Genomic DNA, 27,512 nt, shown 5'->3' on the forward strand with positions numbered 1-27,512 from the left:
CACTTAAAAAAATCTTAAAACTAAAAAAAAAAGTTTCCAAAAGCTTTACCTATAATTTTTTGTCAGAATTTCAAATTCTGACGAAAATTACAGAAATAATAGCTAACACTCAACCAATATCACTATTAAGTTAATTCTTATTTTCAAGTCTTTTCACAACGCATTAGTGTACATTTCTCTTACTATACTATATTAAAAATCATTCAACCATTTCAATTAGATGTACAAAATGAAAAAAAAAAAGCGATTTCTAATTAATAATTCGTTAAGCATTTAAACCACTCCATTATATACAAACTTTAATCCTTTCAAAGATTTTACAAAAAAAAAAAGAGAGAAAAAGAACAATATTCTAGAACCAAGGTAATGACAAATGTCACTAATCTTTTTAACTTTATCCTCGTATATTATATAAGCAGCGCAAATAAGGCGACAAAATGTTAACACCTTGCATCCAGCTTATACATTATACAACTCAGCAAAATGAAACAAACAAACAAAAATAGAAGAAAGAAAAAAAAATTAAATATTAACACGAAAAACAACTTTTAAATGGCATCAGAGAGAGATGAAACTTTTTTTTCCACGAAATACCAGAAAAAAAAGTATTAAATTTTCTAGAACTTCCCCAAGAAAGTAAGAAATAAACTCCTGAGTTGCACCAAGTTTAGCAGATTTTCTTCAATTAATGCGTGTGTTTACAAAATGCAATTACACGTACCGACGACGACTAAGACGACGTAGGTACCTATAGTACAAAAACCTAGACCTGATGGGAAGTCTTAACATCTTTTGCTGAACTCTCAATTAATTACTTTTCAACAAATGTATGAACGTTTGTATGTTTATATGTGGCTGGTGTGTACAAATGATGTTTTCGCTATACCTTCCAAGGTGGCGACACTCATCCTTGTTCACGCGGTGTGTATCAGCAGGTACCTATAACACCGCATCAACAACTTCTTCGATACTGTTTCACCTTCATGTCAAAACTTTTATAAGATTTTCTTGTATTTTTTTTTTTTATTCTCTTAAGATGTTTTTCATTTTTTTTTTTTTTTTTTAATTTTTTTGAATTTTTCGTTTTGAGTCACTTTAGTGCGGAAGAAGAAGATGATGAAAAAAAAAGAAATCCTTAAAAACATATTACAGAGTATGAAGCACTCATGTAATCCCAATTGAAAGTCTGCTGCTTTTCCTATACTTACTTACCTTCAACTTTACTTCAACTGCTCGTCTATATCCTGTGTTCCTATATAAGAAAAATATCTCCTTATCGAGCTATAAGTTCGATTTTTCTATTCGCTTCCGCTTCCACTCCATGGCAGAGGCAGCAGAGTTTTAAGGTTTTGCGAAAAAAAAGAGCAGCAAAAAAGATATTTAACTAGAGGCTAGCTGAAGGGGTATTATTAGAAAAGGGCTCAGAGCAAGTGGGGCGTATTTCAATTTAATTTCCTTTCGATCTTAGGAAATTCTTTGTATTTTGTTATTTCATCGCTCAAGGAATTACGTAAAATAGTTTCAAATTTCCTGAACCCGAAACATGAGTAGGACCCCTTTTCTTTGAAAATTTGTGGTGTTATTTCGAACATTCCTATAAGAAAATTTGTTTTGCTTTAAATTGCCTTTCAAACTGCAAAATTTGGACATTTAGGACCCTTATATGTTTACTTTGGGCCCTGTTGGTCTGATTTAATTAACCTGCAGTAACTGATGTTATCATGTGCTTCTAATCCGATAAAACGAAACTGTTGACTGTTAAATTTCACAGTGTGCCACGCAATTTGAATTCTTTAAACCGTAAAATTATGGCCTATTACATATTTAGGACCCTTACTATATCAAATTGCGCAATGGGTTTTATTTCAAACTTTATTATAAAAAGTCTCAAAGTCGTGTAACTTTATTAAATGCTAAAAATATACATCATATTATTGCATTTCTTATTTCAAATTTTTGAATGCGTAAATTTAAATTAAGACCCCTTGACCCTAAGTTTTTCTTCTGATTAGATTTTCTATCCTGTGGATTAATTTTTTTTTGTTTGAGTCCCTTTTAGTGACTTAAAACTCCTTACCAATTAAGTTGAACATTTAGGACCCCTACTTCAATATTTTTTAAGTTATAAGTTGATTTATGATTTACGTCCTTTGGAAAAAATTATTATTTTCCTGCAAATTGATTAGTTCAGTTTGAACCGGAATTTTATTACCCATGAGAACATCTTTCCTTTCGGGTTTCCTACTTTAACAAGTTTTTTTTTATACGATAAAACTCTTCAAATATTTAAAGTTGAACATAAGGTCACTTAGGAACCTTTATTGTGTTTTTTTTTTTCATTTTTTTGTTTGTAACGTGCCAAAGACTAAAACGTCCAAATCTCTACGTCATGTTCGTTTATTTTGGATTGCTCTTGTCTTTGTATTTTTAGCCCTGCAATAAAACTTTGACTCTTTAAAAAAACTTCCAAAACACTTACACAGTTTGGACAAAAGTCAACTAAGGACAGTTTGTATTGATTTTATTTCTTTATTTATCACTCCTATCACTAAAATGCCAAATTTTGTAGGTCACCTTATGACCCTTTAAATTTTTTTTTGTTATTTGTTATTTACATTTTCCTTTTTTTGTTTGTTCCCAGTTACAATTCTTATCATTGAAGGAAATAAAAAAAATGAGTAAATTTGGGACCCTATGGTTCAGACTACTAAACCGCCATTAGAATTCACTGGTCTTGCCTTAGAAAACGGCACCAAGACTTACTTGCATTTATTTCTATGACCAATAGAATGCTTCTTTATGGCATTTCAGTCTACGAAGAGTTTCAAAGCCTACATTTACGACCCTTCCGTGCTACCTTTTTTGTATTTGCCAAATAAGTGCCCTTCAAATTTGTTTTATTGCGGTTCAGTTTTGTTTTAATTTCTTCTATGAAACGTTATATCTCAAGTTGTTAATTGTAAGGTCCCATTTAGGACCCTAGTTTGGTAATAGTTAATAGGTAAAGAGGTCTTTTTTACATGTAACCTGACGAATACATCATTATAAACTAACAGGCAGTACAGTCTTGTCAAGCAATTGAAATTCCACAAGTATGCCGAGTATGCGCAATTAAGAAAATTTTAGGACCACGTTCGTAGTTTTTTTTTTTTTTTTTTTGTTGAAGTTCTGTCCTGCAGATATTATTCCAAAAAACTTATAGAGTGTTTATTCATATTACAAGACTGAAATTAATCAAATTACAAAATTTGGACAAATCCAAGCTCTTAGGACCCTTTCTTTTGATGCTATTGTTATGAGTGCTGCAAGCTTATTTAATTTATAAATAAGTTACGCTCAGATCCCTTTCTATTAATTCTTCCTCATAGTTCATATTTCACGTATTTTTAACCATGGGTTTCTAAACTCTATACAAGGCCCTAAAACATTACAACTTCAACTCTGTTCTCAAACCATCCCCATATAACCACTGAAGTATGAGAAAAATGATGATAAAACTTCTCTGATCGAAATCAGATTTTCCAAGTCTATTTTTTTTCTGTCGCCTTAATTTTTTTTTTTTTTTTTGAAACTACATCAGTTTCAACACCACCACATCGGCTTCGAGGTTCGATACGGTTGGGATTGTGCAATGGTGGGTTAGTTTCTTACTCAGCTTCATAACAAGACTTGTGGAATGAGAATTTTCTTCTAAGTGAAGAGCATCAGCTTTGAGCATAAGAAAAAGCTAAAAAATAAAACGAAAATACCCATCGCCGTAGTTGTCGTCTACTTCGTCGTCGTCTTCTCTTCATCGCCCATCGTTGAAGAAAACACTTTCCATTATTATTTTTCGTGCACTACCACTTAAGTGCAATTCGTTTCATCTCGAAGCGCCGGTATCTTAAAGTTGTACATTTTTTTTTATTTATTTTTTGTTAAGCTTTCTCAAATCTTTTTTTGATTTTTTTCTTTTTTAAGTTTCTTTCAATTTCAATTTTTAGTTCCGCTGTTGAGTTTAAGTATATTGTGCCGGGTCGTTCTTCTTCAAAAGCATCTCTCCAACCACCCAAGCAATCATAAAGAGTTAAAGGAAAATTGAAAAAAATAAAAAAAAAAAAAAAAAAAAAGTTGAAAAATCGAAGGAAATATGAGGAAAATTGATTCGGGTACGATACATGAAGTTTGAGGGACTTATATTGTCCTCCAACCCACAAATCAACCCACTTCTTCTATTGCTTTGTCATTAGACTCTGCGATATCAGGTCGATGCAAACTTTTTTTTTTTTTGTATATAAAACAGTCTATATGTGGGTCTTGTAGGGCATACTTCTTCTGATGGAAGAATAAAAAGAGTTTAAGTCTTTATATATAATATATTGAACTGCAATGCTTGGGTAAAGATACAAAAGTAACAAACTATAAACTCGTATATGTGCACAGTGATGTGCAAAAGGAAAAGGTGAGTTTAGTGCTCCCAAAAGAGTTAAATTTGTTTAACTTGGGAAAAGTTTTTTTTTTCTGATTTGCCAAAGAAAAAATGTCTGTTTACGTCAAATATTGAATATTTATATTCTAAGCAAATAAGTTGCTTAGAAGGATTTTTGTTTGTTACTTCTAGGTTTTTACCGGTTGTGTTCTAATTCATTTTTTTATTTAACATGATTCACCAATGACCAAGACTGTCATTGTATTTGGGTGATTTTCTAGAGTGGAAATTTAAATTTCGTTTAGGACGGTAGGTAGCTTCCAGCATCTTCTTGATTTCGGACTTTTGTTAAAGACTCAACCGATTTCAACGAAACTTTATACAAAAGCACATTAATAACCGTAATACATAATGTAAGAAATTGGAGTAAAAATTTTGGAAAACTATATTTTTTTTAAATCCACCATAAAAAACAATAAGTTCTAAAAATAATATGCCGTCATAAGTTTAAGGTCAAAATGGGATATCAGAACTGCTATCTTCTGAACTTAATTCTGAATTTGTATTAAATAGGTACATTAATCAGCCCTATCGGCAATTAACGTACCTGAAAAAAACTTATCTAGTTCGAAAAATTGGTATCGGCAATAGGTACTGACTTATTTGTGTGTACGATAATATTTGTTCCTCTTCCTTTTAGTCGGCAGGATTTTTTTTTTAAATATTCTTTTTATCAGTATTTTTTTTTCTCTTTTTTACTCTTCTCTCAAATTTTTTAAAAGCGAATCTTGAATGTAAAATTCCAAAAAGTGCATTTTAATATATTTCAGTCACTACATTCGATACAAAATTGGTATATTTTAACAAAAAAAGTATTAATAACTTTTTTATTTATAGGGATACAGACAAAAGTTGTATTGCAGAGTAGTAGAGAATTTTAATTTGAACAAACTTTTCGCGGACATTTCTTGCAATATTTTGCGAAAAAATATTCAAAACTTAAAAATTTGTTTTTGGTTTCTTTTTTGAAGTGAAAACTTCTTTAGTATCGTAGTGATTTGAAACAAGATGAAACGAAAAAGCGACACGAAAAATCAATTGATCATAACTTTTTTGTTTTAATAGATAGATGAATGAAATTTATACAGTACCTAGATAGGTAATTAAATAAATTATGATTGTGCAAAATTTCAAGTAATTTCATATTTAAAATTCTGAGATAACGGTAAACACGTTATATCTTTTGATCTAGAGCACATAACAAATTTATTTAACTTTAATATGCATGCTGATAATATTACCTTTCATTTAATATATCACACATAACGGTATGTGCTCTACAAGTTATATAATCTTTAATTGAAAAACTTGAAAAATACCTTAAAACACCTGTGAAGATTTGTTGCCGATGACCAGCCAGCAGTAGAGGAAGTACCGTAGTCTCAGTTTGAAATTTCGACATGGTTGGCTTTAAAAAATTCCTACTTCTTTTGTACTCATGGTAGAAATATGATTGAAGCGTCATATAAAAGGTGAAAAAATAATGATATAAAATTTATTATAGGTTGTCTTTGAAAAAAAATGGATTTAATGGCGTTAGAAGAGAAAAGAAATTGATTGGTTTGCTTTTTTTATGAAAACTAATTGGGTTAAAAAAAATTCTAGCTCTTTTTATAGATGCTGTATAGACATGGTCGATATAAAGATGAGCTGAAACAATAAGCTTTCAGATGGTATAAAATTTATTGTAGGTTGTCATATAAAAAAAGTGATGAAATAAAAAAAAGTTATATTTTTTCGATTTTTTTTAAATGATTTTTAAGGTTTCACTTGAACCACGGGTGAATTGCACACATGATTTTTTTTTTTACTTTTATGGCTTGTAACTTTTTTAATATTCCGATTATTGAAAAAGTGTAACATAAAAGACGCGAAATGAAATTGTGTATGTTTTATTACTAAAATTTACCTATGATGAATAGGAGTCGAGATATTTAATAAAAACTAAAGAGTGCGAAAAATTAGGATTATGATATTCAGTCAACTCTGTATAGAATGAGAAAAAAAACAAATTGTGGGTGGGACAAACTCCTGGGTCAATCAACTTTAATTTTACTTAATATTAATTAATGCCTTTTAGCCTTGAAACTATTTTAATTCTAATAAATCATGGTTTTATTTTTAACCGAGAAATAATTTACAAAAAAATCACTATATCGTTTTTTCTTATTTTGTTCTTAATTTATTCTTTTTCTGCGTACTTCTAATTCGATTAAGCTTTTAGTTCTCCGACAAAAAAAATTTTTTTGAAAAATTTCCCGCTAGTATTTATAAGCTTTTATGTTATAAGCTATTGAAATAACTTAAATGCATTTCCGACTTCTGCTGTATTATTCCGGTCATTTGAAAGGTATCCGAACTTTGACTGAGCGATATACATTGGGGCGTTCGTTATTTAGGTTTTTTTTTTTCGAGAATCAAGTTTCTTAGTTGAAAAACTATTTCTAAATAAGATGGGTTCCCAAGAGAGTTGAAGTTTTTTGTCATTTAAAATAGATATATGTTAACTTATGAGGCAATTTTTTTTAGATATTGCCTTAAATCAAAAATGTTTGATGAGGTTCTTGTCTCCATTAGACACCGTTTTCAGATAGGTGTAAACCATTTTTCTAGGATCAGGAGTTTATTCAGGGCATGCATGTTCTTATTCTGTGATTTATTTCATTATTTGTGGTGTTTTTTTTTTTTTTTTTCATTTTTTCGGTAAAATGTTCATATCTGATTTCTTTAAGAGCATTCGGTAGTTCCTCCCTCTAATTTTCTTAATTAGCAGGTTTCCCTCTTTTTGCTCAACAAACTTCTTTGTCTAAAATCCAAAGACAACACAATTCAAACTATATCGTATCACTGCAGAAAAAAATGAGAATTCAACAAGAACGAATGATTTCTTCCAATATCGTTTGTTATCGAATCTCAAGAAGTAATCTTTTAAGCTGATGATATTTTATAAGCTGAATAGTAAAAATGATTTTTTGTCCCCACATTACTGTTTGTAAAATATCTTCTAAGAATTGTGTGTCGTCTGAATGAAAAGTGTTTCAACAATAATAATAACAACAACAACTAGAGCGCCACCACGACAAAAGTTGAGAAGGAAAAATCACTCAAAAACGTTACGACGTTACGTCGTCGATGTCGGTCGTTGTCGTATCGGTTGTCGGTCGTATAGTCTTCGTCGTAGTCAACTTGGAAGTAAAGTTTAAATGTATGACAGGGATGAATAACGGGTATCTAGCTATTCATTCCATCAAAACAAAATCGAAGAAAGTAAAAATTGAAAATAGGTTAACGTTGGCGTATATACAAGTATCGATGGCACAGTGATGGGTTTTTTTTTTCTTCTTCTTGATATTATTTTTATTATTTTTTTTTTCTTTCACATTTTTTTTTCTTGTGTCGGTAGGTATTTAAGCTATTTCGATTTTTTTTTTGCTTCTTCATCTTTTTTTCTTGATCTTTTTGCTCCTTTTGGTATTTTGATTTTTCAGTATTTGGAGCATCGCGCACCGGCTTACGCGTTTTCCTTCCATTAGCGATGATGCGATTATAATGGTTTTCTGTGGAAAAAGTAAAATGCTATTGAGACGATGGAAAAATTGTTACAAGAATGTTGCTATAAGTTGTAAGGGTACCTCCTCATACCCACCTTATAAAAATGTATCTCTGTGCTCCTTTTTTCGCGAGGCGAGAGAGTGTCTGAGACGATGAATAGAAAAAGAAAAGGCCATGCCACAAGGGAAATTTGAAAGAGGAAAATTTTATTATAAGAATATTATTAGACGACTTGTAAATCGATGTTTTCTATCTGGATAAATTTTAATACTTTTTTTTTTTTCGGTGCTTTTCTTTTGTGTTGAGATGTTGTGTTGTGCATCTGATTGAAGAATTTTGATATAATAAATTGTTGAGGATTTTTCTTTGTGCGATTTAACACCCTTAACAAAGGTAAAAATTCAACAGAAGAGTAAAAAAAAAAAAATGATTTTAAAATGGAGGGGTCCTTGTTACCTTTTTGTGCCTTTTTTCGTTTGTTGTGAAGGTTATAAAGGTTGATTTGCATTGGATAATGATTGTACAATGTGCTCGTTAAGATTGGAGGGCTTTTAAAGGGATTAAGTTCAAAGTTCTTGGTTTAATATAACTACATTAAAATTTATTATTAAAAGAAAATAAATGACAGATTTTTGCTGGAATCAATCGATTCCATGAATTTTATGTTGTTTTAAACAAAAACCCAAGTACTTTGACAAAATTGCTTTTTCATCGGAAAATAAAACACTTTGATTAGGTATGAGATTCTAATCAAAGTCAGTGTTTTTAAGAATACATCCAATTTAAAAAGAATATCATCTTCTTAGAAATAGGTCCATAACACGATTCAATCTTCACAGGATTCGATTGTAGATTTTAATAAAATTGCAAATGTTGTCAGTTTATTCTTTTCTATGGAAATTGTCATAGATGAAAGTAAATAATATTATGAATGCTATTGAAATGGCTTTAGAATTATTTATTAACAGAAATATTTCTACAGAAAAGCATTTATGAAATGAATGAAAGTGTTATGAGGCAAGGTACAATTTTAATCAAAATATCATTTTCAGTATATAATTTTCGAGGAATTTATAAAAAATTTATACTTCTCTTGTTCTTTGCCCTAATCAATAAGATACTTTCATAAAGAAATACATTTTCAATATTTTACTTGATATATTTGTTCGCAGAACCCGAACCAAGTCTTTTGGTATGTTTTAACGAAAATCTCGTATAGAAACACTTCATTAGAATTCAATATGATGATGAAGATTTTTTTAAATTAAACTTGTACATTTTGAACTATGGAAATTTTCAATTTTTTTAGGGTCAATACCTACATATACATAACCGTCGCACAGTGCGGTATTTTGACCCAAAACGTGGTCTTAAATCGAATTTCTTTCTATAAATTAGTCAACCCAGTTAGCGACACCATCAGTTGAAACTTGCACTATTTTCCTAAACACGAGTTTTTTTTTGCGATTTTTATAAAAAAAAATTGATTTTTCTAAGTGTTTTTTTTTTAACTTAAAAGTGATTTTGGAAAATTTTGAAATTAAAAATTTTGACATGGATATTGACAATCAAGAAAATACCATAAATAGGTATTATAAACAAAAATTTAATTGTATATCCAACTCTAATTTTTCGGAGGGGTTGAAGTACGGTGCAGGGAAATAATTCCACGGGAATCTGCTCCACATGGGAATTTATTCCACTTCAAGTGGGAATCTAATACACTTTTTGAAGTGGAATAAATTCTCACCGTATAAGGGAATTTATTACACCTATTTTTTTGTGGAATTATTACCCACCAAAAATCTGAAAAATAGATAAATTTCTGAATATTTTGAGAGCCATATTTGAATTCATGTTAATCAATACTTTATGTATACGGAAATAGAAGGTTTAGTTTTACCAAAATATTTTATTTTAAAAAAACGACGTTGTATTCTTTTTCAAAACAAACGATTAAATAGTTTTTCCTTCAACTGAAATATTCACAAATGTTTATATAATTCCAATTCTTCAAAAAATACGTTTTCTCTCAAGTTGGTCTTATTAAAGTTTGAAATTTGGACATAAATTTGCCGGGACATTTGAGTTTGTATGTGTTTAATAACATACCTACTGATATTTAATAGAAACAAAAATGTACATTTATGTATATTGTATATGTCATATAATCCGGCAAACGCGAATCGGAAAAAAATTTGCTCACATGAGAATCTACTCAAATTTCACAACCAAAACGCGAAGCGGAAAAAATTTTGACCACGGGAGAATCAATTTTGAGGTGTGAAAATAAAAATTCGCGCGAATTTTTATTTTCACACCTCAAAATTGATTCTCCCGTGGTCAAAATTTTTTCCGCTTCGCGTTTCGGTTGTGAAATTTGAGTAGATTCTCATGTGAGCAAATTTTTTTACGCTTCGCTTTCAACCAATTATTACAAGAAGGATTGATATGTTTTTGATCATTAAGTTCTCATTATTTGTCCGCTTTGTTTGTAAGATATTTATTCAAATCACGCGAACTGAAATCTATGAGACTTGAAAGAAATCTTCTTCCTCTTTTCAGTAAACTATTGTTTTGCTATGAAATATATATTATTTTCCCAGATCGAATTGGAAAGAGCTCTACTTTTCTAGGCATGAAAATGGTTTATAAATTTCTGACTATTTGAAACAATTTTCTAAGGTGAAAAATCAACCAATCTTATAATTTTCATTCAAAATTACATACGATATTTGTACCTTAAGATACTATCTTTTTCCGCAAAATCCAGCTTTTCTCCAGATTGCACATACAATACAAACATAAAGTAGAATCATTCTCCAAAGTGACAAGGAATAAATCATCAAATTTGAAGGTGAATTTATTTCCCAATAAAAAGTGTAATAAATTCTCACTCGAGGCGGGAATTTATTCCACTTCAAAAAGTGGAACAGATTCCCACATGAGGTGGAATAAATTCCCATGTGGAGCAGATTCCCGTGGAATTATTTCCCTGCACCTTGAAGTACACACTTAAAAAATTTCACTTTTTTCGTTGTTTTTTTTTTTTTTTAAACATACCTAAGTGTTTTTTAAAATGGCGCAACACGCCGCAACATGGTCTTACCTATATGTTATTAAACTAGATATATGTAGAACAACATTGTATTTGCAAGAGTTTGCCCGAGTTTTTTTTAATTTCTTAGGAACTTTGATATTTATTTGAATGAATTCTTTATTATTTGACTTAAAACTAGCAGGTCATTAAATAATGATAAAAAAGGTACATTAACAGAATGAATTAAAAAAATAAAAATTTTTGTTGTTTAAATTTCATCTTTCAAACTTAATATCTCAAAAATTACTTAATCAAACAACTTGAGTCAAAAAACCAAATTAAAGAATAAATTACTAGCTTTTCTTTTTTTTTAATAATTTTTTTTTTCACGACTAATCGGGAGGTGAGCACTTTAGTGGGTTTTACTGTACCAAGAAAATGAAAAATTTTCCTTTCAAATAACTTTTTAGTCATTTGGTAGGTACCTACCTATTTGATGTGAAAAATGTGCCCAAACATTGTTGGCCTGGTTTAAGACCAAAATACAGCACTGAGCGTCGGTCGCCACAAAAGTAGAGTTTTAGAGATCACATTTTAGACAATGCTATTTTAATTTAAAAATTAAGTTTTTTTCAGGCGTTTCATTTGAAAATGATTTGGTTTTACTGTTCTATCAGACCCTTTCATTCTAAATCTTGCAAAAAATTATTTTAATAGTGAAATCTAGTCAAATTTATGAAAAAGTTATTGACTCTCTGCAAAAAATCAAATTTTGACTGAAGCAAGTGTTAAAAATTTATCCACTACTGGTACCTACGGTGACCATCCGTCCTGGTTTACCCGGGACTGTCCCGTATTTCAATAGCTTGTCGCGGGTTTTTATTTAAGATACCCGGAACGTATAAGTGTCCCGTATTTTATAATTTGTCCCGTGATTGTGACGTATTTCCACATTCTCTGATTTTTGTATTCAAAATTTCAAATACTTTGTATACGTAAAACAACACAGCAGTGGTGCCAGGTTAAAAAGCTAAACCAATGTTCGTCTAATGAACATTATAATAATAAAAAATTAACAACATATGAAAGAGGAAAGAACCCAGCTAAATTTCAAAACTTTTAGGGCATATTAAAAATTGAATTAAATATTACAAAATTTCAAAATCATTTGAAATAAAATAAAAATTAAAAAAAACAGCTCTCACAATTTTGATTAAAAAAAAATTTTATATAAAACCGTTTTCTTGATTTCTGACTTCCTCGTAAACGACTTAAATAATTTCAACGAAAATGTTCCCATAAAATGGTTTAAGAAATCTTGATATCAAAATTGGAAAAATTATGAAAACTTATTTGATTATAATTTTTTTTTTTTTTTTTTGAAAAACCAATCTTTTCAAAACGATCCAACGATTTTTTATCTGTCCCGGGTTTCGCTCCTAGAATGGTCACCGTAACTACAAACCGGTTTCATTTTATTGTTCAACAAAAGAAAATTGTATCTTAATAAAAAAAAAAAACGTTACTCATACGCCACAGTGTCCATTTAAATAAGTGTTCTCTGTTCTTTTGAAAAGTTAAATAATGACTTCGTTGCCATGGAAAATGTTAAAACAGCAATTTTTTTTAAATTTTTTGAAATATTAAAAAATATACTACGAAATGTATCAATAATTTTTAAAATAAATGAGTGTGCTATAATTTAAAACAGCTAACCAAATTTGAACCCCCTGTTATATCCAAAATAAAGTAGATGAAATTTGATTATCAACTTTTTTGTTTGAAAATTAGTCATTTTTCCAAAAAAAAAAAACAAAAAATATATTAAATCAAAAAATTAATATTTTGCTTTTTACCTTTTTCAATGTGTAGGTATTGACAAATTCGTTGGAAATAATTACCTAATTCTCAGTATTTAAATTTATTTTTAATTAAACCATGGTTATCAGTAACTTTGACATCAATAAGTGATGTACCCACATTAATTACGAATTTCGCTGAATCGAATTAAAATATGTATACTGTTCGTTAAAAAGTTTCTGAAAGTTGAGAGTTGTTAAAATTGTGCCTCTTTCAGTTTTTCAATTCCAATGAATTTTAATTCAAAATTAAGGTAATACAAAATATATTAAAAAGTTAAAAATTTAAAAATCAACTTTTCTAAGTGACAAAAAAAAAAAACAAATGTTAGAATTTTTGATGTGAAAAATTGGAACGAATTGGACAAATATTGTTACATTTAGTACCTATAAATAAAAAAAATGAGTATCATTATTTTTCCATATGTGTATCCTTTTTATTTGCAAACCTTTACGAGTATCCCTTTTTTAATTTTTGTTTGTATTTATTTTTCGAAATTTGTATAAAGATTTCAATTATTTACGTTTCATTAAAAACATGTAGTAATAAAAACCAGAGATTTTACACTCCACTTAAAGCTCCCCCCACCACTACGTGGGGGGCAGAGCCAGAATAAAAAAATCCTTGAAATTTATATCATTGACAATAATAATGTCAAAAGAAAAAGAATGAAGATAAAAAACAAAAATCAAACAAAACAAAAAAGAAAAGAAAACCAGCAACAATGGAAAATACGAGATGGCCCCGGCAAATTTAAATCCTCCAGACATCTTTTTTTATTGATACAAATCCCCATCGTCCTTTCAGGCACACATACACAGATACTTTGGATATAAATATGTTTATGTGCGTATAAATATACACACATTGCCGTTCCTTAATCAAAATGAGGCACAAAGTACAATAAAGAATGCCAAATTCTCATTCACATACACACAAACACAGTTATACAATAGATTCAGTCCTTGGCGAACGAACGAACAAAAAAAAAATAATAATAATAAACAAGGACCTTTCCAATACAATGTATCGTAGGTATATGATAAAAGCCAGGACTTGTGTTTATAGTCCTTCCCAATTGAATAGTGACGTTAATGATAATGAAGTTGATGGCTCAATGGCAATGACAACAACAACAAATATCCTAAAAGGATTTCCAATTCGATTTCATTATTGATCCCTGCACCTATCTCTACCTACCACATTCAATGAGAGAATCGAACGAAAAGAATGAAAATCACTTTACGAGAAAATCCTTATTGCGCGCTCGTATTTAGGAAATGTGTGCGTGTAGTTTTTGTCTGTTTGTGTGTGTGTATATGCATCGTCTGTCATTCTCAATTCATCGCCATTTATTCGGTCATAAAATATGTTTACAAAATTCTTAGTAATCCGTTTTTATTTGCTTATTTGCTCCTTTTTTGGTCCTTCTTCTATCTTTTCGTATTTTCTGTTTTTTTTTTTTTTTAAACCATTATCATCACCATCATCATCATCAACAGGATTGGTGAAAGTTTTTATCGCGACCCCAAATACCAACAAGAAAATATTTTTCTATCGTCTGGTATCGTCGTTGTCGTATAGTCTCTACTTCGTCAACGTCCTTTTTTTTTGTCTTTGTAAAAGGACCCACAAAAAAAATAAATAAGAAAAATAAAAGAAAAAAAAAAAACTTTCACTAAAATAAATATTCATTCTGTTTTTGCTGGTAAAATATGTTCCAAGGCTTTTGAACAAAGTTCCTTCTTTTCCAAATAGTATATATGGGGTATACTTTTCCACGTTTTGAAGGGAAAGGGGTTCTTCTTTTTCTCATTTTGTGTTAGTCTCTGCCCAATTTTAATCCATTATAAGGATACACTCTCTCCACTATATCTGGAGTGTCCTTATAGTTTGTTCCATCTGCTGCCGCCTTCTTGCCACCGACCATCATATTATCATCATCCTTCACCTCCTTTTTCTAAGTTGCTTTTCCTGAATCATGCAGCTCTATATCTTTTGCTCTCTAGCTCAAGCTAACCATGACTAAAAGTGATTTATTAAGAATTATAGTGAAACTTTCAAGTTTATGTTGCTCTACTCCTGTTTATATCTAATTTCTTGAGGTTTATCCTTAATTTTTTAAGCTTATGCCACTTTACATGGGGGACGATGTGATGTTATGGATGTTTGTGTTATAGTATAGAAGGTTGGTGTGAATCTGTGTGATGGTTAAAGAAGAAGGGTGTATGTTTTTTGTATGATTGCTTTTGTGGCCCTGAGAGCGGACGAGTTGTGAATATATTTTCTCATCCTAAGATTAGTCTCGGAGGAAAGCAAATAGTTTTAAAGAAATGGAGGAAAAACATACACACACACATGGAATAGAACAGGACTGAACTAAAGCGTATTGAGGCCTTTCTTTTTATTTGTTTAATTTCTTACCGTGTGTAATCTAAACTAGTTCACTGTTCCCCACCAAAATTTAAGTGAGAAAAAAACTGTCGATTCCTTGTCATATTACATGGAACATTATTCAAAATACCAAGAGTTTTCCAAACGTGAACAACTTTTCGCCTGGAACTCAAAATAGGGTAAAAGTGAAATTGAATTTGCCGGGTGGAAAAAGTTGACGTGAAACTCACAATAGGCTGAAGTTTTAACAACTATTTAGTTAGTATTTTTAACGCAAAGTTAAAATAAATCAAGTTTTAGAAGGTTTTATTAAAGTTTTGAACATAAGAAATAGTGATTGAAGTGACCCGGACTGCGATTCTTTATCATCTTTAATTCAAAATAAATGAGAAAGGGTTAAGTAACAAATTTCGTTGTTTTAAAATTTTGATTTATAACTTTTTATATGAAAATTAGAGAGAAATTTAGAAAAAAAAGTCTAAAGTCAGCTTCTTAACTAGAAACACTTTCCATTTACGCTATCCTCCCTTGGAAAAAATGTTGTCCAGCCCGTGACATTAACAACTTTAGCATTTAAAAGCTACGAATGCTTTTGTTTTGTAAGCAAAACGATTAAAATATAAATTTAAAATAAATTTACATATATTCTGATAAAACACACACCCTAACTTAAAACTCTTTCTTCTTTTTTCCCACCCGTGAAACAAAACAAACCCTGTTTATTTTCAAAAATAAAAGAGTTGAGTTATTTTCCGTTGCACAGCTAAAATAATTATTGGATTATTAGAAAAAATTTAAAGGAAAACAATAATTTCATTGTACAAATGTCCAACCCGTGACGATGGAATTCCCTACATAGATTTTGAATTTTTGAATGCATACAAATTATAACTAATTTTTATCATTACAATGTTTGAAACTTATAGGTTATAGGCTATGAAACATTCTGAACTATGATGAATTATAATAGAATTGATGAATAATAGTCAAAAAAGGATCAACATTTTAACAGGCTTCTTATTGGAATAAAGGTTGTTGGTTTTTAGTCTACGAAAAGTCCTCACTTTCCCTCCGTCCGCCAGCCACGTTAAGGGGACATAGGTTGGTAGGTAGAGATGGGGATCAAAGCAAACCGTGCTGGATGACCCAATTAGCGCAGAATGCGCCGCCGTTTTGATACCAAAACTCATGAAATCTGTGAGTGATAAATGGATTTATTGGAAATAAATTTTAAATTGGTTTTAAAAAAGGGGAAAAACAAGTGCTAGGCAGTCCTAAATCCACTTTGTTGCATTAAGGAACGATTCTGAGATGTTATCTATGACATTAAAGAATTCACTCCCCAGAGAGAGTGCCCTATTCCTAGCGAGGGCAGGACATTGGCATAGAAAATGGAAGATCGTTTCTTTTTCTTGCTGGTCCAAGCAGCTGCGACAGTAAGTATTGTGCGGTATACCCAACTTTGCTGCATGTTCCCCTATCGGCCAATGTCCTGTGCACACCGGAAACGAGATCTGCTAATGTCTTTTCTGGGTCTTGATATCAAATAATTGCTTTTGGATTTATTGTAGGTGGGCCAGATTTTCCTAGATATGGCACAGCTAGTCAAACCGTGCCACCTATTATTAGCTTTTGTTAAATAGTTTAGAAGATATTGCCTATTGGAATGTTAACTGCTTTCGCTAGCGACTCATGAAAAGCCGATCCTTGCCTGGCCAGTTTATTCGCCTTTTCGTTACCCTCAAAACCACTATGTCCTGGGATCCAGACAAGAGTGATTGTGAGGCTTTCGCTTAGCATTGAGAGTTGCTCTCTGCACTTCTGAACCAGTTTGGATGATGTCATGACCGAAGAAATTTCTTTTATAGTTGCCTGACTATCAGCAATTCTGCTTGAAACACGCTTGCAAAATTTAGAAGTCGAAAGGATATTGAAATATTAACGGATTTCTGATAAACACCCGCACTGAAAGCTGACCTTACAATTCTTTGCAGTGTTCAAAATAGGAGTGCAATAGTCGGTGGGAGTCAGAAGCATATCTGATGGTACTAAATTTGTTGTGTCACTGTGACCAAAAGGTTTTGCCTTCCAACGGGGGACATTGCTCACAACATTTTTTATTTTTAAAACGGTAGGTTTTACATAGAAATAATTTTTTTTAGAACATAATTTTTATCTTAAATCTACCGTTTTAAAAATAAAAAATTGTGGCCTATGACCCTAGGAAACTTCAGAACTTTTGACAGATTGTAGTATCCTGTGGCGCAATGGTTAGTGCGATGGGCTATAACTCAGGAGGTCTGGGTCCGTTTCCCAGCCTCCGCTACCTTAAATTAAAAAACTGTTTTGCCTCTGCGAGGAATTGAAAAAAAAACCTAAGAGTGTTTTGTTAGTCACTAGGCCTTGCCCCTTTATGGGGTGTCTCAACCCAAATTTCCAATGCCACCAATCCTTCAAAGTAGACATTTAGTTTTCACAACCTCTTAGAATTATTTTTGTTTTTACTCTTCCCCAAAGGCTATTTTACCTTTTCGACAAAAGCTAGACAATAAACATTAGATTCATCGATCTGTCAGGAAGTCCATGTATTCAGCACCAACTTTTTTCCACAATACCTTATCCCTCAGTTATTTAATTTTGTCAACCAAAGTTTTAGTTCCAATTTCGAAATAATTATTAATAAGCGCCCTAAGCTGCGGTAGACCCCTTAAAATTGTTTGCCATTCATCAATCCAGCACTATACCATTAGTTTCCTATAAGTGACACCGAACAGCGCCCTCTGTCGCATTACACCATCATCAAAAAACAAGAAACTATGAAATATGTGTGCAAAATATTTTCGCCTCAAATAGTTGGTCCTTTCTAACAAAAACAAAATGCAAAAAAAAAAAAAACCGAAAAATTTTATGGTAATCATATGAGAGAGAGAGAGGAAACATGTTCGGTATGGTATTGCACTAACGCCTCCTGTGTTATTTTGGGCGGGAGGAAAGACAAAACGAGAAGCTTGACACATAATGGCCCCCTCTTTTCCCCTTGCCCCTTGAGCTCCCGCGTGTCGGAAATGTACTTTTAAAAAAGGAAAGCGGGAGGGTGGGAAGATGAAAGAGAAATAGAGGGAGAGTTTTTGGTGGTGGCAAGTTTTTAAGCTCCTTTCATTTGTAATCGCATGAATATATTTTTGTATATTTCGCAAAAGGAAAACTTTTGTTTGTGCGGCAGCATCCTTCGAAATATGTGCTACTTTCTGTTTAGGGAAAATATTTTTCTTCTTTCAACAAAAACTGCAGCAGCAGAGTAGAGCTGTAGAAAGAAGCTTAAGGCATACTCTATTGCTGTGATGTGAGTTCGCTCGTTCGTTCGTTCTACTTAAACACTTCAAAATCTATGCATGCATGCATATTTTCAAGTCCTGACAGAATAGAAGTTCTGATGGTCCTCTCTCTCTATGCTGTGATGATGGTAGAACGTGTGCCTTGTATCCCTCTGAAGCTTAAAAATAGAGACGACATTTTTGACCAGTTATTGTAATTGCTCGTGCTGATGGGAAAGTATTTTTAATGCCCATGATTATATAGACAAATAAAGAGACGAAGAGGACTCTTGTATAGATATGAATAAGGTACCTTGGAAAACATATGTGGAAACAGGAAAACTTCTGACAGGTAATTTTGTGATCCAAACCCATACGGTTCAGAGAAAGAGAGTTCCTGTGAAACATTAGATTTATGCATTTTTATACCTTTTTTTTGTGTTAACAAAAGAGAAAAAGTTGTGGTTTTATTCTCACATCTCTTCTAACCGACAATCATGGTTCATGGAGTTAAGTTAATGAATGTTGTGTGTTAAGGCAAGAAACAGGAGTCAATTATACAATGAAACCATAAAACCAACCCAAAACTCAGAGAGAGAGAGAGAGAGAGAGAGAGAGTGAAACTACATCCATAACAGACTATAGCTTTTACGAAATTCTACAACATCAGTATATAAGACTGTAATTGCTGAATAGCATGGTTTCGTTTTTTGACAGTTTGACTTGTTATTTGGATATCCTGTGACAGGATGCTATCAAAGCTGTTGGAGAGTCGGAAGTGCGTTTTGTTTATATTGTCGAGGAAGTTCTACTAATGAACATCATCTCATGATTGTGTATTGTATAAATGTTGTGTTTTATTTTTTGATTTTTATTTCATTTTTTTTTTTTTTTGTATAATATTTTTGGACAGGAACAGGATATTACTTTAAGTGAACTCTGTGTGAAAAGGTGAGTGAGTGTGTGTTTGTTTGTTTGCATATAAATGGTCTGTTGTTGTCAGTTCTTTTTTATGACACTAAGGTAGTCAATTAGAAATAATAATGTGATATAATATCTTGTGCAAAAGGTTAAAGGCGGTTCTCTATTGTTTTGTGTTAAAAAGTAGTGAAGGACCCTTTTCTTGGTTTATGATAGTTTATGTGGGTTTCAGACATTTTATTATGTGTTGTTGTGTCAAAATGTTAATATTTCCATGTAAGTGTAGGATGTAATTGTTTCTTTAAATATGACATTTCTGCAGTAATATATGTATTAGGGTGGGTCAAAAAAATCTCCGAAAAATCGATTGCTAGACCCCTCTAGAATATACACACCAAATATGAGCTCTTTATATTAATGGGAAGGTCCTCCGCTTTGCAATTTTCCATTTTTACATCAAGCTTCTACTAAACAAAAATCATTTTATTGTTAATTGACTTTTTAGCAAATTTCTTTTCATATTCTTGTAGGAAATTGAACGCTCTACAAAAAAGGCTTTGTACACTTTTTTCGTTTATCTAACCGTTTAATAGATATTTGAGGTCCAAAAATCGAGAAAATCTTTAAAAATTCGTTTTTTGTTCTTAATTTTGTAACAAATTGAAAAATTATAATAATCAAACGCACAAGACTTATTCTTGTAGGAAATTCATTGCTTCACAAAAAAGTCTTGTTAACTTTTTTCATTAATCTAACCATTTTAAAGATATTTGAGGTCAAAGTTAAAAGAAATTATAAAAACATTTTTTACTTTTCAAAATTTTCTAATATACTGAAAGTTCATTATTATCAAGTTAGCAAGATGTATTCTTTTAGGGGCTTAAACGTTCTACAAAAAATTCCTTGGCATCAAATAGATTGCTTTAACCGTTTAATATTCGTATCCAAATCGCAATGCATACGAGTCATAAGAAAACTATTGAATTCAGTGGGCATTGGCATTGGATTCGAATATCTTCTAAACGGTTAAAGCAATCAATTTGATGTCAAGGAATTATGTGTAGAACGTTTAAGCCTCTACAAGAATATATCTTGCTAATTTGAAAATAATAATTTTTCAGTGAACTGGAAAATTTTTAAAAGTAAAAAATGTTTTTATAATTTTTTTTAACTTTGACCTCGAATATCTTTAGAATGGTAAGATTAATGAAAAAAATTACTAAGACCTTTTTTGTGGAGTAATCAATTTCCTACAAGAATATATCTTGCGCGTTTGATGATTATAATTTTTCAATTTGTTACGAAATTAAGAACAAAAAACGAATTTTTAAAGATTTTTTCGATTTTTGGACCTCAAATATCTATTAAACGGTAAGATAAACGAAAAAAGTGTATAGGGCCTTTTTTGTAGAGCGTTCAATTTCCTACAAGAATATGAAAAGAAATTTGCTAAAAAGTCAATTAATAACAAAATGATTTTTTTTTAGTAGAAGCTTGATGTAAAAATGGAAAATTGCAAAGCGGAGGACCTTCCCATTAATATAAAGAGTTCATATTTGGTGTGTATATTCTAGAGGTGTCTAGCAATCGATTTTTCGGAGTGCCAAATCAAAAAAATGAATTTCGATTTTTTTTTGACCCACCCTAATGTATATCATTATTATGTTTTCTTTGAAACGCAAGCAAAACCTTCACAGAATATTTTAATGTATGCGTTTGGCCTTACAAAAATCATATATTTCTAAAAATTACTGTTATTATTTACTTAAACAAGTAACTACTTCAGCAAGCTTTTTCTTGCTTTCGGTTAGATTCAAAATTCTGAAGCATTTTTTTTTTTCTTGCTTTGGTAGTTTTGTTAAGTGCAATACCAAAAAGCCTGAGGCCCAATTAATTCAGATTCCATTAAATTTAAAGTCTCCATTAATAACGGAAAATTTTAAAATTTGACATATCGTCGGCTTAGGGTGTAAACCTGCTAACTCTATTAAAGTAAATTTTACAGGAGAAAGAAAAAACTTTTCAAAATGGTTCTTGTCAATTTAAAAGAAAAATCCAAAATACCATTTTTTGTGTTGAATAGTAGTCTTTTCTATAGGAAATCAGATTCAGAAAGACACTTAGTTTCGAATCTTTTTAGCATTTTTGTGAGTTAGCAGTTTTTCTTCTGTTTGTAATGCAAAACTTATTGGATTTAGCCGGTTTTCCTCAACAAATAAAAACAATGCTTTTAATTGCTTACCAATAGATTTAGTGATTTTCTTCTAAATACAGGGTGATTCAGCAGGAATGTGTAAAGAAAATATTCGTAGTGGAGTGGGGGTTAGAGTATTTCCTGGCCCTAAAGACAGGACGGGCAATTTTCTAAAAAAAATTGACTTAATTTGGAAATTAAATTATTACAAATCAGCGGTAACGTGGTGTACTTTTTTGTAAATCCATAAACCTCGTCTTTTTCTTATTTAAAGCTGTTTTATGATATTCCAAATATAGCGTTTTAAAGAAATTTCACTAGGGGCCCATCGATTTTGTTTAAAAAAAAAAAAACACCCTTTTAGCCATGTTATTCTTATTATAGACGTTTCAGATTCTAGTTTCCAATCTCAAAAGTAACATTTGCTGAATTTAAATAGGGTACCTACCACTACTATTACTAAGTTTTTCCAATAAGCCCACATTTTCTCTACACCTAAAAAAAAACACCCTTTCACATAAAAAAATGGTTTCCCTAACAAAGACGTTATTATTTTTAATAAATAACGTAAGTTTATTGGACTTATCGCTGTTTTGCCTTATTTTCCAAAAAAAAAAAAACACCCTATCACCTAAAATATTTTTTAAGATTCTTGGTTTCTGTTATAAATAAAACATTTCTACAAATTTTTAATGGGGTACCATTTTTGTCCCAGTTTTTGTGATGCTAATTTCATAATTTCTTAAAAAAAAACATTTTACTCAAGATAATTTTGGGGAGTCTTTAGATTCTTAGTTTTTATTACGAACGAAACATTTTCACCAAGTTTAAAAAATTAACAAAATTTATGTCAGCTTTTATAATACCTTTCTAACACATAACTCAATCTATCAAAAAAACACCCTTTCACAAAAAATATTTTTAAGAAGTTTATGAATCATTTGTCAAAGCCTTATCTTAAACATTTATCCCGAACTTCATTAGTGTAGGTATCATGTTTTTCACATTTGTTTCGGTTATATTTTAGGTACCTGTTGAAGTAAAAAAAAACAAGCCCCTTGTTTTTAATCGGCAATAACTTTTCTTAGAGCAATCGTATTGACTCCAAAACGTTTGTCATTTGATAATATTTCAAGAATATTTTTTTTTCACTATATTCTTGGCCTCTCCTTTTTGACCACGAAAAAAAACCCTTCCACACAATTTTTTTTTGATATAGACTCTTTGACCCTTGGTTCTTATCCCAAAAATAAACTTTTTGTCAAGTTTCATGAGGGTAACAATTTTTTTTATTTTTAAATGCCTATTTTACCTGTACTAAAATGATAGGTACCGTAAGTTTTGTTCCTAAAAATAATTTTATACGAGGAGAACTGTTTAAAACAAAAAATTTATTTTCAAAGGACCTAAAAACTACAAAATTTTTGGTCAAATTTTTTTTCTAAATATCTCAATGAATAAGGAAAATATAGTATATTTTATACAACTGGTCGCCTGTCAAATGGATTCTTTGAATTGATTGATTGGATTCTTTGCCACGTTTTTTCCCACCCTCACTCCACTTCTAAGCATTGGTTGTGATCCAATCTTTTTTTCCGCCTGTAATCCCCTCTTTCCCCCTCATTTATAAAGAAAAAAAGCAAAATGAGTATGAAGGACAATGGGGTGTATGAGTAATAAAATTACATTTTTCTATTCCCAGTTAAGGGAACAACGGTTAAAACAATACAAAATTATCCTTGAACAGTCCACACAACAACCTGCCTTTTTTGATTAAAAAATTGTAACTCAATTGCAATGATTCGTTTTATTTTGTTTGAATGACACTGAAAATCATAAATTTAAACCAGAACACCAAAAAATAAATTTACAAAAAAATTAAAAAAAAGATAACATTAAAAAAATAAAAAAAAAAAAGCACTCAATGCCGAAACCCGGGATTGAACCGGGGACATTTAGATCTTCAGTCTAACGCTCTCCCAACTGAGCTATTTCGGCAGATGAAATTTTAACACCCTTTTAGTGCGTGCATGGTTTTGCTGGAGAATTTGTATTGAGTTGAATAAACATGGAAAATTGATAACGAAAAAATGGTACTTTCAAGGGTTAAAGTCCCTATAATTTAATATAGAAAAACAAAATTTGTATAATTTAAAGGATATTTACAAAAAAAAGATTTTTTTTTAAATCTATTTTTCATTTCAATTAGCTAAGCATTTCCATTTTTTGAACTCAAAACACTTTATTTAAGCATCAATGGGTTTAACTCGCCATTAATTTTTTTTTGAATGCGCCTCATTAAATAATTTTTATAACTTCAATTTCTATTTCAAAAGAATTGAGATAAATCGTTTTTTTTAATCAATAAAAAAAAAAAAAAAAAACAAAGTACTAATTAATGTTCAATTTAGTAGCAGCATCAGCCACGTGGGAATACTTCATAATGAATTGATAATAATTTCTGATGTTTTGTGTGTTTTTTTTTTCTTCTATTAATTAGATGTGTATATATGTATGTTTGATATTTTGTGAAGAGCTTTGAATGTTTACAAAGTTCTTTTTTTTTTTTGTTTAAATTATTACTCGCGCAATCAGTTTATTTTGGTCAAGTTTGATATAGATTGGATAAAAATTTCACATTTACAATATCAATTGGTTAATTATCATTCATGTTTTTTTTTTATTTAAATTTATTGCAAATATTTGATTTTATTTTCTTGCAAATGTGTTGATGTTGATTTTAATTATTGATTCAGTTTGAAATTTCTAAAAAAAAAATACAGTCAAGGATTGGAAACATTAAAAGTGGCTTTTTTTAAACTATTTTTTTTTTTCGTTTTCATAAAGTTAGTAGGAAATGAGCCCTTGTTAACGGATTATGTGAATGATTTTAGGGTAATTTGTCATTAATTAGATATGGCTATTTTTTCAATTTTTGTTTTTGTTGTTTACTTTATGTAAGTAGGTAGGCGTTTTTCGAACTTCTCATTAAATTATTAAAAAAAGAAAAAAGAAAAAAACTTGAGCTTAAATTCATTCACTGCCTTATAATCTTATGTTTGTTTATTGCTAATCAGTTAGCAAAAATTTAAATTTTGTCGCTGAAATAAACTAATATCCAATTTTATGTTAATGACGAGTTAGTTCTAAAAGCAAGTTCGTGCGACTCAGTCGCACATTTTTTTTATTGAAACCTGTTTACTTTTTTTTTTTTAGACGACAAATACCTAGTAGTTTCGTATGAAAAACAAAATTCAAATCAAAACAAACATTACCTACATTAAGTTCGAAAAAGTGATTTTTCGTCTTATCGTCTTTTGGTCTGTTCATCTATGCGTCCATCTGTATATATAGCTAATTCCTAATGTTCCGGATGTATGAATTCGCTTTTAACTTGTTACAGATGATTTTTGCGTAGTTTCCAAGACCCGTTTTTTTTTTAATATTTCCTACTAGACGTAATTCTTCCATATAAACTTTTTCGAGTTATTGCAATTATACATATCTCAAAAACGCCTGCAAACGTTTTCGATTAAATTTCGGCAAAATGCCGCTTCCCTTTTTTTTTTTTTTTTACAAAAATTGACTTATGTTTTGTTTTTGATCTCGTTTACTTTGTGTCAAAAATTGAACCAAAAATGAATTCATTCGAAATTTAAATGCAGATTATCCAAAATTTTGAAAAAGTTTTGCATGGAAAAAAAATACATGTGCTTATTTAACGTAACCAAAACCTTTAACTTCCAATAAATATCTATATACCTGTATTTTATTATAATTATTAACTTTTTAAAAAAAACCCAATAGATCAAATATCGTTGTTTCCAATTATATACATAATAACCCCCATTTAAAGTTCTTTACATTGCCTTAAGTATACAAATCCAGTTATAATTGATGCACTCAAAGATACTTATCCAATCCTTTGACCCATTAAAACAATTTTTTTGTTCAGAAAGTTTAAATTTTTGAGTGTCTGGCATGAATATTAACTTCAACTTTGTTAATTATTTCCCCCCATCATAACTAAAAATACACAAAAAAAACTTGATCCTTAAAAATTCAAAAAATTCTTCCCATTCAAGTGACACAATATTGAATTTCAAAATCCATTCAAATCTCTAACAAAAAAAAAATTAAACGAAAAAAAAAAAACCAAGATATCAATTTTTAATGATGTTGTTTTTGACTTACGGTAATCTCTTCTCAATCATCTGACTGACTTCTTAAGTTCTCCTCTCACTTTTACGAGAAGATAAATGATAATTTTACAAAATTAAAAATACAAAAAAATTTAAAAAAAAAAAAAAATCGTGTCTCTCGAAAAACCCTTGCCAGATTGCGATTTCTTTTTTTTTTTTGTCTTTCTATTTTACAATAATTACCCACTTGTTATTCATCGTCGAGGACAAATTTACCTCAATCATTTTTCGTTCGTTTTCATTTCGTTCATTTGGTCGCTCTTTTATCCTTTTGTATTATTCATCTCTCAATTTTACCAAAAAACTAGAAGAAGAAATTCAAACAAAAACCAAAATAAAAAACCTAATTTCGCATTTTCGCTAGTATATAGAGTGCTGTAGTAGGTACTGTAGCTGTGGAGATATATTTTTATGTATAGAGTTGCTCCGTTTACCGAGGATCTCTATTTCCACTTTACTCTTTGGATAATTAATTAAACCCTTTTCTCGTTTTTCATACTTTTGTCAACAATAGAGGCATAGAGGACGAAAATACCCCTCAAACAAACCCTCTTTCATGCTAACGTTACGTTGATGCTAACTACCACTACCACCATCGCAAACATATCGTCCTTAGTGACATAGAGCCTTCGTCGTCGTCGTTGTTCCCGTTTTCGTCGTCGTTCTCGTCCTTGTCATCGTCATCATCATCAGAATCGCATCTACTACTTTCGCCTTTATCAACCCAAAAAAAAAAAGAAAAAAGTAGCGTAATCCTTAGCCAAGCTCCATTGGCAATTTACACAGGAAGGTGCATGGGGTGCGAAAAAGGACGAAAAAAAAAAATTAAACGAAAGCAAGAAAGAAATCAAAATAAAGGATGCTAATTATGGCATTCGTCGAAAAGTGGGGACAAAAACAAAAAAAAATGGAAAAACGAAAAAAAAATATGAACTGCGCTTTAAGGACATTTTGCAGCTTTCTTCCTTACCTCTGTTTTAATTTTTAACTAATTTAGTGGGTAAGTTTAAGTGCACTTTATAAATACATGGCCATTTGAGTTTGTTTCTTTTATTATTCCTTTGTTATTATTTCATTTCAAACTACCGTCCTTCATCGTTGCCATCCCCCGTCGAATTGTGTGTAAAAATAAATAAAAAAAAAAACAGCCAGCAGAATTAAAAATAAAAAAAAACCATGCTTTTGGCAGTTGGTCTTTGTTTTCGTGTCCTTTTTGTGTCCTTATTCATTTTCAGCTTATTTCTTCTCTCTCTATAGTTTTAAATATAATTTTATATCTTAATTAAATCCAAGCAAACAGAAACATCAGAAGAAGAAACAGAAGACGACGAAGAAGAAGAAGGACGCGTACGTCCTTCTCTCTCACAAACAGGAAGGTAATTATATAGGTACAGGAGCATTGTAATTAGTAGGCAAGGATATAATGTTGTTGGTAGTTTGTTGGCATAAAGCACAGATAAGCATAGAATCCCAGAATCAGTGGCACAGGTAGAGTTATATAGGTTTGGTATGAGAAATTCAGAAATAGTATAGTGGAAGGTAGTTTAATAGGTGAAGCCTGCCTGTG

The 27,512-nt window shown here is 30.6% G+C and overlaps 1 protein-coding gene, 1 long non-coding RNA gene and 1 other non-coding gene across 11 annotated transcripts in view; 1 reads left to right on the plus strand and 2 right to left on the minus strand.

Moving 5' to 3' along the window:
- LOC129913810 (disintegrin and metalloproteinase domain-containing protein 10) overlaps positions 1-27,512 on the plus strand; it is a 341,759-nt gene that overhangs the window by 223,287 nt on the left and 90,960 nt on the right. The gene's annotated exons all lie outside the window — the stretch shown is intronic.
- On the minus strand, positions 7,797-8,677 carry LOC129913815 (uncharacterized). Of its 2 annotated transcripts, none has more exons than XR_008772095.1 (3): positions 8,477-8,677; positions 8,115-8,403; positions 7,797-8,025 (listed from the first exon to the last, which is right to left on the minus strand). It is a non-coding gene; the product is annotated as an uncharacterized LOC129913815 (long non-coding RNA). The 2 variants fall into 2 exon arrangements; XR_008772094.1 differs by having other exon boundaries at positions 7,797-8,044.
- Trnaf-gaa (transfer RNA phenylalanine (anticodon GAA)) lies at positions 23,669-23,741 on the minus strand. Its single transcript has one exon. It is a non-coding gene; the product is annotated as a tRNA-Phe (tRNA).

Source organism: Episyrphus balteatus, chromosome 3 (assembly GCF_945859705.1).
Source record: "Episyrphus balteatus chromosome 3, idEpiBalt1.1, whole genome shotgun sequence".
In the NCBI taxonomy this organism is placed as follows: Eukaryota; Metazoa; Arthropoda; class Insecta; order Diptera; family Syrphidae; genus Episyrphus; species Episyrphus balteatus.